Source organism: Neopelma chrysocephalum, unplaced genomic scaffold (genome assembly GCF_003984885.1).
Source record: "Neopelma chrysocephalum unplaced genomic scaffold, ASM398488v2 Primary Assembly neopelma1_22b, whole genome shotgun sequence".
NCBI classification, from domain to species: Eukaryota; Metazoa; Chordata; class Aves; order Passeriformes; family Pipridae; genus Neopelma; species Neopelma chrysocephalum.
Window position 1 is genome coordinate 4,027,034 of NW_020897690.1, and position 11,666 is coordinate 4,038,699.

Consider the following 11,666-nt stretch of genomic DNA (forward strand, 5'->3'; position numbering starts at 1 on the left):
TGAGAAAAAAAGGACCCCTTTCTTTTTTCCTTTTCTTTCAGAGTTTACCTAAAGCCTCAATGAGTTGCATTATCTTTCTCCCCTCTGAGGTAAAAAAGAGCAAGTCTAGGTAGATAAAAGACATGTTTACTCCTGTCTGGGAAGGCTGCACACAGATGAAGGATCCAATAGCTCTGATACTTTTGTATTCAGCTAAGATCACTCACAAGGTGCTAAGTGGATGGTTTGGACTCCTTAAATCTATCATGTTCCAGAGTTATTTTTTTCTATATGAGTTCTTAATGTAATTAGTGCTCTGGAAATGGATGTATGTGTTGCCTCTAGCAACATTTTCAACAACAACTTTTTCTTTACCCCAGTAGTGAATGATCAGATAGGTGAAAGCAGACTTACTGCAAGTGGAGAAACTAAGGCTGACATTATAAACATATTTGTACTTCTCTAAATGTGACAGAAAAACTGGGTCCATTTCCCAATGCCATTATCTTTGGTCCCAATTTTCTTGTGCTAAATTACCTGCGTGTGTGGTTGTGTATGCTCCTCAGGTAGCTTTTTGTTGTGGGAATCTACTTGCCCAGCCAGTTTCCCTGTAGGTATCAACATGAAAACAAACTATCCTCAACTCTATAGCCTTAATGAGGGAAGGCACCATGGGAAAGTAAGGGGACATCAGAATATGGTTTTTTGGTTCCTTTTCTGTAATATAAGATATTGGCTTGTGGCATAAGAAATAAATTAAAAAATCTAAACAAAAAGTTTGTATTCTCATAAGGAGGCATAGCAAAAGACACAGGTATTGTGGGTTTTCCACATGGATAAAGAAGAACTGAAAAAAATACTGGGTCTAAATTTTCAGTGTTTCTTTATGGGCACTTTCTATGTAATTGCATGACATGGATTGAGATTTACAGTTGAACTGGATCTTAAAGGTCTTTTCTGACCTAAATAATTGTGTCATTAAAGGTACCATCAGCTGTACCATTGACTATGTCTTTCCAGCATATAAGAAACAGACAAAGAATACAATGTAGTGCAAATAAATGAGAAACAAAAGCAGTCATTGTGTCAGACTGGTGTGGTTTGTGGTTAAGAGTCAGATTTTGAAAACCTGGAGTTGTTTGTTTAGGCTGCCTCCCTGCTACTAGGGAGGGCTTTGGATGATGATCAGTTTGGAATGAGCCTTGGAGGGGAGCTTGGAGCCCTGCAGTCAGGAGCAGTGCCTGTAGCAATGCATCAGATATGGGTCCATGCTATCAGGCGGCTCTGCAAGCCAAGGCAGCGAACTGAGGGCTGCCCTAATGCTCAACTCGGCAGGGTACACAAAGCCCAGCACCTTCTCTCAGAGGTAGGTGATGATAACCTTGTATTTAGGGGCCTGATCAGGAAACTCTCATTAAAAATGGATGAAACTAAAGTCAGTGATAGTGTTGCTCATCTGGAGCGCGAAGAGTCTTGTCTCTCAAGCTGTGTCCAGGCAATGTGTATCCAAGATGCAATTCCTTCCCCAGCCTTCCCATTTCCCATCTTGTAGGAAGGGGTGCACAGATTGCTGCAAATGGGGAGAAGATACTTTTCTACCTGGCCAAGCTGTGCTCCCATTGAAGACTGGCTTCCAGGACGGAACATATAGTGAAACTGTTTGTCTAACAGCCGTTTGTGCATTTGATCTTTCATAGCTGATGACCTAAATGCATTTTTAAATAGTATCATGGGATTTCCCCTGTTTCTCTATTTTAGTTCACAGTAGAACTTAATTCCCTCTGAAGTGCAGTCAGTGAGAGAATACAAACTTTATGCATCTTCATGACTTATCTCAAATATTTAACCCAAAACTTCATAATTTAAAGAAGGATTTAGACAGTTGGAGTGTGGGATTAATGGCTTATATCCAAACCAGTGATTTGCAGAACTGTCATTTTCTTAGAAGTTAAGAACTATAAAAAAAAAAATTAAGTTCTAAATGTTTGGTTTTCTATAATAATAAAAATGAAAAGCCATCATTGCCTTTTAAGTCATGTCAAGGCACATGCTACAGTTCTGTTGAAAGACCTTTGAATATATGAGAAACTTCTCAGCTTGAAAAGACTGTAACAAAGAGAGTAAAAATACTTGTCTGTAGGGAAAGTATTTTAAGTCTAAACCCTTATAAAATGAATAGGGAAGTATTTTCCAAAGAAGTTGTAATCAAGTTTATAGCAACTCAATCGGAGAGCCTGATCCAGTTCTCGTGAATCCATCTCAGCTGTTAGCAGGCTCAGTGCCTATGTGCAGGTGTTTAATTAAGATGTCCGGATAGGAACTAGTTTTCTAACCGAAGGCGCCAGTCTTGTAATTATCTGTCTTTCTGTTTTTGTTGAGATTCTATCACATTTCTCACAAAATTTTCACAACATGCAGAGCCTCAGTTCAGTGGGCATCTGCTCTGGGCTCTTGAAGCAGGTGCTTTACCCTTGTTATAGTTAGTGGCACTTTGATAGGAGAGATGGGCTATGAAATATGTCACACTCCTCCCTAAGGAGGTCACTATCACAAAGACTTCGCAGTGGTAACATCCGTTGGCATGAGATGCAACACTGTTGTGAGAGTGTGTATATATATATTCATATATATGTATAAACAGTGGGTTCCTTCATTTTTAAGCTATTTAAGAGCAACTTGTATTTGTCAAGAGAAGAACCTATGTGCTTGCTTTGGCCTTCTCCCAAATACACTTTAATGACAGGAGGACTGCAATGGAAAAATACTCCTAAGCCTTTCTTCAGAGGCTGCAGCTCTGAGACACCCAGCTGAGATGCAGAAGCCAGCGAAGTGTCAAACTGAGTTAAGTTTGTAGTACTCCAGACGCGTGCCTTGAAGGACACCGTGCATACCACCACCTCAGCGACTCGTGCCCTGCCTCTGCCAATTCCTGGACCTCACAGAAAGTTGGGAGGAGGCAGTATGAAGAGCTGCATAAACAAAGTACTGCATGGTTAGTGTCAGCTTCACCCTGTGAACTCAAAAAGTCAGTCTCTGATGGGTCTGGGAATAACTATGAGTTATCAGCTGGATAAAAACCTCACCTGCAAGGAGAGCATTAATAACCCTAAGGGAACACCGATGCTATCTCGCTGAGCAAAGCCACCTAAAGGATATCAAGATGGGAATAACCTCTTGCCATTGTTTCAGTGTGATTAATATCTGATGATGTTTTTGCTTAATCATTAAACAAAATGAATTTACAATGTTGCTCTTGGAAAAATAAGATAGTCTCCTATCCTAGCACTTAGTGCAGTGTACTGGAAAAGGCACTGGACAAGAACTTGTTTGTTTCTCTTACCACTTAAAGCCTGCATGCTTGGAGCTCTGGGTACAGAGAGCTCGCTTCATGAGCCACCAGGTGGTGAGAAGGCTCTATGTTACTGTTCTTCCTTTACAGAGTATCTCAAATCTTTTTGGCCCTGCTCCTGGAAGGTGCTGAGCATCATTGCTCCATAAAGAGGACTGGCCTTTGTGAAGCACTGTGAGATCTCTTGCCTGGGTAAGGAGACCTTTTCTAAACCAATCTCCTTCCACTGACATACCCATGTGTGATTTTTGACATTCAGGTAACTACTAATTCAGGGTCGTGGGCGTCTTTGTCTCTCTACCAGCACAATCTCACTTCACTGTCTTACAAGCTCTTGCGGTCAGCAATATTGCTTACCTTGTGGTCCCAGGTTCTGGCATTGGTTGTGATTATTCTGAAAGATGGTGGCTGGGAAATACTCTTCCAACTGCGGTGTGAAGTGGGAAGGAGTGAAGAGGTGAAAGGGCTTGCTGCTGCTGGACAGGGAGCAGAAGTAGAAATACCTGCAAGGGAGAGATATTTGGGGAACTGTGTGAAAGGGCCCCTCTACTCCACATTAATACTTTGAAGATACAGTGGTAAGTTATATTAAGGCAGCATATTGAGAAATGACAGTAAGCTGCAAGAATAACAAGGTGCCACTGATTACAACATTACAATATCATTCCCGCTTTTCTGCAATACACCTTCAAGAAAAGAAAAATAGTTGACTTGAGCTAGAGGTAGTTGCTTATAGAGTGACAGGTAACATTGAAAACCATCATGTAATTTATCTGTCAATGAAATATTGCTCCTAACAGCATGAATCCAGGCAAGGCCTAGAGAGCAAATGTTATATAACAATATGAAAAGTAGAGAATTAAATTCAGAATATAGATTTTAAGCAAAAGCACAGAGAACTTGGTCTTAGAAACAGCGGAGGCAATAATTCATAAAGGTATGCAGAACACACTGACATGAAAGAACAGAAGCATATGTACTCAGGAAAACAGAAGGAACTAAAAGGCTAAAATAGGTATATAGAATGAAAACAAAGGCTGATAAGGAAAGAAGATGAGCTAAAACCCAGGTATGCTTGCCAAGATATCAGGAACCTCCGCCAAATAAGCTAGAAAGGTAGCCAGAGTAGGAAAGTTCACAAAGTTCATGATGATGATGGGAGGAGTGCTGGGGGCTCATGAGGCTGAAGAACAGGAACGACCCTCCCAGATTCTCCCCAAATTGAAGACCACACCTCTAACTCCGCCTAAACTCCACCTGTTATGAATATTAAAAATGTATGTTGCAATATTATGAATATTCATATTGTATGATGCAATTGCTTGCCAAAAATTGTATAAAAAGTCCGACTGTGAGTTGCTAGGATGAAGCAGTTTTGTCCAGGGAGACCTGGCTGCTTCCCAACATCGTAATAAAAAAATACCTCCTGCTTATAGACTAAAAAAACTTTGAGTAGTTTATCAGGGCCTTTTGGGGCAAATAATTGGCATCAAGCATATTTCTTACATATTTGCTCACTCAAACTTTAGATTGTAATTACTTAAGATACCTTTTAATTAAGGTAACAATTAAAACGTGCTAATTCTGCTGAAGTGTCAATGAAATGAAGTTGCTCTTGTTTGTGCCATCACTTTGTAACCAGCTGAGGGCACTACCCTGATGCAGTAATAGAAACACAAAGTAGGAGACCATCTCTGTCTAGATAGTGTAAATTTTCAAAGCAAAAGAGAAACAAAGACAGGGATGCTTTTTTTTCTCCCTCTATCCTATTTTTAGTTCTGCTCTTATTTTCCTTTAATCAATCTATTTCCTCCTCCTTAAACACTTACTGTGTTCCAAGAGTTGTCCATGCCAACACTCAGCCAAACTACTCGAGTTTGTTCTTTAATTTCTTGTAGTTAATAAGCTACCATCAAAGAGTGTTTTTATTAGGGAGATAAACCTGCCTACATTTAAAAATGCTTTGAAACAATGTTGGCAATGTTTATGATACTCCATAAATGGAATAATGACTACAAAAAAAATAAATCTCTTATATTGTGGGCCCTAAACCTTGTTCCAAATTATAAGTTATAAAATAAGGGACAATTAGCAATGAAATAATAAGCTACAAGGTAATAATAGCTTTTTTCTTTTTCCACAATAGTATAGTTCCTCAGTAGTATTAAGTGATAAATAAACAAATAGTTGAATGACTGCATTTAGTAGACCTATTTTTAATCTCACTTGCACTATTGTAATTCAGGAATAACTCCAGTGTGAAACATTTAAAGTTAGGATAAAGGAAGCCAGGATTCATGTAAAAATAGAATTATTTTATATAAATGTAAATAAACATTTAATTTCCCCACAACTTTTGCATTTCATTTGCAAGAAGGAGTTTTTACACACTGATCAAATGAAGAACAAGCACTTAAAAGAAGGAAGGGTCTTTGTATGACTCCAAGACAGAACCTGGACCTGCCTTTGAAAACTGATACTTATTACTGGATTTGACTATGGCAATAGCAGTTCTTTCAAAATGGACAGAGGACCCTAAGGACAGGAACTTGTGTGCAGACACAAGCACCTAAAATTTGTTACAAGTTCAGTAGCCTTCTGGTATGGGAGAACTGGCAGCAAGAAGATGGTGAGGCTATTTACATATAAGTCAGTACAAGGCAAGTACAAGTACTGTACATCCCACAGTTCCTTCCAAAGAACCTTTTTGCCACGAAAAGAGCAAGAGGCAACACAGCTGTCTTTCCACAAAGAATCTTTTTATACCAGTGTTTATCTGATTGCAAACAAATGTGCAGAAAATTATCTTCGGTAAATAGTGAATTACTCATCTACAGTGGGTATGAAGAGCAGTACTACTTCCTGGGAGAAATGCTTCTCCTCAACAGAAATGTATTCTTTCTTTTCTAATTTTCAAGTCAAAGCAAAATCCATCTCTTTGCTCTAAGTCCTCCAAAATACTACTGTAAAGCAGCAAGACTAATCAGCAATGCTGAAGTGCTTTCTGGCACTGAGATTCCTGCTGGGATATTGGACTTCCAGGGAGAAAAGGAGGAGGAAAAGGAGAATGGAAAATTTCTCATGGCTTGATGTCTTAGTGATTTGGCCATCCTGCTTGAATTATTTATATGATAGAGAAGCAGAAATGAGCATCTAAACTAAAAATTAATCTTTAACTTAAAACTATCCCTTCGTTAACTGCAGAACTTATCAGTGAACTGAAATAAAAAGTCCAGTTCTGCAGCTGGAAGAGGAGATCTTTACAGTTCAGGTTCTCATCAGTAGCAATAAAGGCAGCTGCAAAACAAGAGCACAAAGAGATAGAGACTTCCGTGTTATGCATTGTCTGTATTACAGCAAAGCAGAACTGATAAACAGGGTTGGCTTGAACAAGGGCATGGCTAGTCATCACCATTCTGCAAAACACCCTTGAGGTGACTTATATTGCAACAGTTTAAGAGCAAACTGCTAGAAGTAGCACTGGGTGTTGCAGTGTCACCTACCAGGAAGTGCCAGATCTTACCTATGCTTCCCACCAAACATTTTCATTGCTGTTACACAGTTTATTGAATTTGATATTATTTCTTTAACCATCTTCAAATGCAGTCAGCACTGTGATCTGCTGTTCATTCCCCTGCAGGTGTTTGGATCTCTGCAGCTCCTGGTCATTACAACAACAGTGTCAGCAAGTGGTCAGGACTGGACTCGAGAACTGCCACATGAAGAGTTATCATCCTGCTCCTCCTCCTCCTAGGGTGTCACCTAGTCAGCTAGAGAGGTGACTAAGGCTTGATTGCCTGCTTCCACCAAAGGTATGCCACCTATCAATGAATGTTGTTAAAGGAAGTTAAATAACCCCATTCTCTCAGTTATCTTCCTTAACATGATTGCTTAGAGGGAATGTTTCTTTCAATGGAGTAACTGATTTGGTAAATTAGTTCCTACTGCTGTACACATCCTTATCTCCTTTCATGTCAAATGTTCTTTATGTTATTTGCAAACTGGGTGAATTCTGACTTTGTTTTCCTCTATGTTGGTTGCACAATGTTCAGTTTCCATTGGCACCCCTGTCCCTGCACACACCTGAAGTGCCGCATCCCAGGGGGGAAAGCCCATGAAGCACACACTTCAGGAGTGACAAGGAGGGCATCAAAGCACCTTCAGGAGCTGCTTCTCATATGTTTATACGTTCAGTTGATATTTTATCAGTCATCCTAGTTAAAAAGTCAACTTGGATTTCTTGTTAAATGGCTGCCCAAGAACACTAAGTTTTCTTCTAACAGTGCTTAATGGGATGAGAGGAAGTGAGACACAAAATGTTCTTACTACTAAGGAATGAAGGAAGAGAAAGTGCATGACTGACTGCCATACATTATTTCTAGAAATAGGCATACTACATTTTTCTATAAAGCAGCTACTGCTCCTTAAAATGAAAGCAAATAAAATACAATTGAAACTGAACACTGAAGTCTTTGTTTGACATTCCCCGCACTCCTGGCTTTATTATCCTTTCAAATAATTTTTCCCCTCCTCGTAACACTGAGCTATTTTAGCCTTGCCTGAAATCTTTCTACAGTTTTATTGAACTGACTCCCTTTTCCACATAAGCTTTTCCAGTTGCGATCCAAACGCTTTTGAGCAGCATTGTCTGTGTATTACTAGTGCATTACCATGAAGTTCCATCAGCTATTCCCTTCCCTCCCTCAAGTACAGCAAAACATAGCTGCTACCTCATTTCTTGTTTGAATTATTAATATTTTGTGCACTCAGCTAATCTGTAAGTATGTCCTCACATTCATCTTCCAAACTTTGCCACTGTTCATACTTACTTTTTTTTATGAAAGAGACTACTTTTGTGATAGTCTATAAGCTTTTCTTGAAGTTTGTCTGTTTCAAAAATATCATAGAATAATTTAAAATATCCCTAGAATATTTTATTTGTTTGCTTTATTTTTTTTTCCTTCACAGCATTTTAGTTTCCTTGTTTTATTTTCTTAAACTGTTAGATGCTAATGAAACATGATAATGTCCTGGTTAGAACGGCTGGGACCAATTCATCCCTGGATGGGTGTAACCCAAAACTGTGTATTCTATAGCCTCCATGCCATTTCCCAAAAACTGCTGTCAGTAGAGGCCTGCAAGGTGGGAAGATGTTCCTGTACCCTTTTATGGAATTCCCCGCTCTGATATCCTTATATGGAATTTCCCGCTCTGATAAGAGGGACTGAGCATCCACATGCCCTTTTATGGAATTCCCTACTCTGAGGGAGGGACTGAGCACTCCCGCCTGAACTGGAGAGTATATAACTGGGAGTTTCAGAGCCTTGGGGCTCTCTCTCGTGGGACCCAGAGGAAGACAGCAGACCACCGCTGCTCCCAACCAGGCTGAGACCACCACCCTCGACTGGACTGCAATCACCACTTCTGACCAGACTGCAGCAGCTCTCCCACCAGCAGGTTTATTCCCTCTCCCTTTGCTTTGGACTCGGGGGGTGGGCCAAGGTACACCGCTTTTGTTCATACCCCAGGGTGCTGGGTTTGTACATTTGAGTTTTGTGGATTAAAACCAATTGTCTGTCTGTATAATTGTACTTATTGCATTATTTTAATAAATTGTTATTCTGACTTATAAATCTCTCTTTTGAATTGAGTTCATTTTGCCTTGCTGGTTAACTTTTAAACCAGCACAATGATGAAGACATTTGTCTCATGTCTGCATCTTTCCAGGTCATTTGCACGTAACCAAGATAAAAAGAAAAAGATACCATCACCACTGCACACGTCCCCTGTATAAGCAGCCATTTTGTGATTCTGATATTAAAAGGTACGTGTTTCTTCAAGTCACTATAAGGTGACAACTACATATATACATATATAGAGAGAGATATTCATTCTTTTTAGAGTGGAAATGCATAGAATTCACCAAAATTGAATATTCGATTAGAAAGAGGTAAAGTCATATTGATGGAGACACTGGTACTTAAACCCATTGCATGAGTTTGGTTTCTCTAGCAGTACTGTTCTGTCCTGTGCTATGATGCTCCTTGTTCAATTGTGGCATAACCAAAATGTCTATTTTGTACATAACTGAAGCTGGAGAAGCCTGTCTAGTTTTCTACAGTAGGGTTAAATGAGTGTGCATTCAGTGGCCTCTGTTGCAAATGTTTTCCAAATTGACGTTTGGAAATGGAAAGGTATAAAGAATAAGTGAAATATGTGTGAAACTGAGGCATCCAGCAGGCTTTGTGGTAAATGAAGATAATGGCCCTGAAGTCTCTCTAGACAAATACCTGATTAAAATTCTCATATGCTGGGATCTCTTGACTTGTCTGTTTGCAATGCCCATGGCAAAACTAGGTTTCATCTCATTTTTGGATCAGTGACCACACTGTACAATGCCTGTTCCTATCACTCTCTTCTGGAGGCGCGATGCCTTGCACTTTTCTGGAGCCCCTCATAAATGCATCTGTTGCGGTCCCATCCTCTCCTCAGCTTGTGTGGGAACCAGCTCCCTTCTGCAAGACCCAGCTCACAGGCGGAATACACTCCATCTGTCAAAAGGGCCAATGTGAAGATAACTTTGCTCTCTTGGAACCCACTGCTGGCTAAAGTGAGATTGAGCAACATCACACGAGCAGAGCCATTGCCTGGCCCCCCAAAAGCACACAGCAACAAAAAGAGAAGCAAACATAAACGGTCAGCTTTTACTTAATATTGATCAAGGAACCTTGGGCCCCTTTCAGACATGACCTGCAGTGTTTCGGCTCAGGTATCGTCCCGGGCACTGCCCCAGCAAGTGCCAGCATCTTGTCTGTGTCAGGGAAACTCAGTTCATCAGGGACCAGTTAGCACCATCCCAGTCTGGGACTCCTGGTCCTCTCTCCTCCATCCTGTGCAGCCTGGGAAGTTCTTCTGACCATTTCTGTGATCTTGCTCTTACTTCTTATTGTCCTCTGTAAAATGGACAGTTGCCAAATATTTGCAGCCACTTGCCACAGTCCAAGGCTGGAAGAAATAGCCAGACTGGGGTGTTTAAGTTTGGGGTGCTTGTTGCAGAACTGTTGTTAAGCCTTACCCACAGAAGTTCAATCCAAAAATGACTATAATCTAAGCTATAAAAACCTCATCCTCCACCGCATCTTTGTTGCTAAATCCCAGAAGCTGCTTTGTCTCTTTGGAAATGTCCTGATTTTTTTCCATGCTGCCTCAAAAATTCCTGTAATAATCCCTTTTGCTTTAGGCCAAATTGCTGCTGCTGTGACTAGTGATGATAATATCAGAAGGGGGTTGTTGATTAGATCCACCTCTTGGAGGTAGTGTTTACCTTTTTATGGAGAAAACAATGTGAGAAGAAAATGGTACTTTGATCATCACTTAAGATTGTGTTTCTTTTCCTCAGCATGTATTAGTATTTAAAAAATAGTTCTGCATTTAAATAATATGCCTACTTTTAATCTCTTCATCTTAAAAATACACCCAAATTTAGATTTTCTTCTCTCAGTTATAAAGTCATCTCCACAGCAGTGCTTTGCAGCTTCACTCTCCTGCAAAATCAGCATTTGACCACTTTCAATACCAGTGTTTCCAGTTTCAGGAAATGGACGCTGGGGATAACATCTATTGTTAGAGGCCTTCTCAAAGCTTTACTTCATAAAGTGAAGTAAACCTTGCAACCTTGCTTCTAAGGGAAGGTTGGAAAATGGGGCCCATCCTTCATACAGCCAGGATCTCCAGTCAAAATGAACAATGTTTCCCTCATCTTGTTCATCATGCTTGGGTTTTCAATCTTTCTTCTCTGTCAGAGAAACATAATTGAAATTGTTAATATTATCATAGCCTATCACCTTAGTGATGCATCAAAGTTAAGGAATTATGGATGGACTTGGAACTACACATTTTGTTACCAGTATAGAATATTTTTAGAATAAAAGTGTTAGGTTTTGACCTTGGAGTCCATCCTATCACAGCCCAATACAGCAGCTATTCTGAATTTAGCCCAACCAAGTATCTAACATCCAAGTATTACTCTACCAATTTAAGACACTACAGCAACAACTTCAAGGAAACATGGAGGGGAAATTGCAGGAATGAAGAAAAACATACTTTAAAATCTTATGTTTTTAAAATCTTTACTTACCTTGTAAAAAACAAGATGGCAGAGAGGTATGCAAGTACTAAATGCTTTCTGCACTTATCAAGTGTTTGAGTATTGACACTGTTTTTATTCAAACACAAAAGCTATTTTTTCAGTATCAGGTTTGTTCTCCCTTATTCATTTAAAATATGCAATGTGTGTTAGTTAATTCATTTTTCTCCCTCCCTCTGGCAGCCAGGAGGG

The 11,666-nt window shown here is 39.8% G+C and overlaps 1 long non-coding RNA gene across 1 annotated transcript; it reads left to right on the plus strand.

The window, feature by feature from the left end:
• Window positions 1-3,402: 3,402 nt before the first annotated feature.
• Window positions 3,403-7,691, plus strand: LOC113964835. The gene is made up of 3 exons (XR_003533313.1): window positions 3,403-3,587; window positions 6,969-7,140; window positions 7,612-7,691. It is a non-coding gene; the product is annotated as an uncharacterized LOC113964835 (long non-coding RNA).
• Window positions 7,692-11,666: the final 3,975 nt, after the last annotated feature.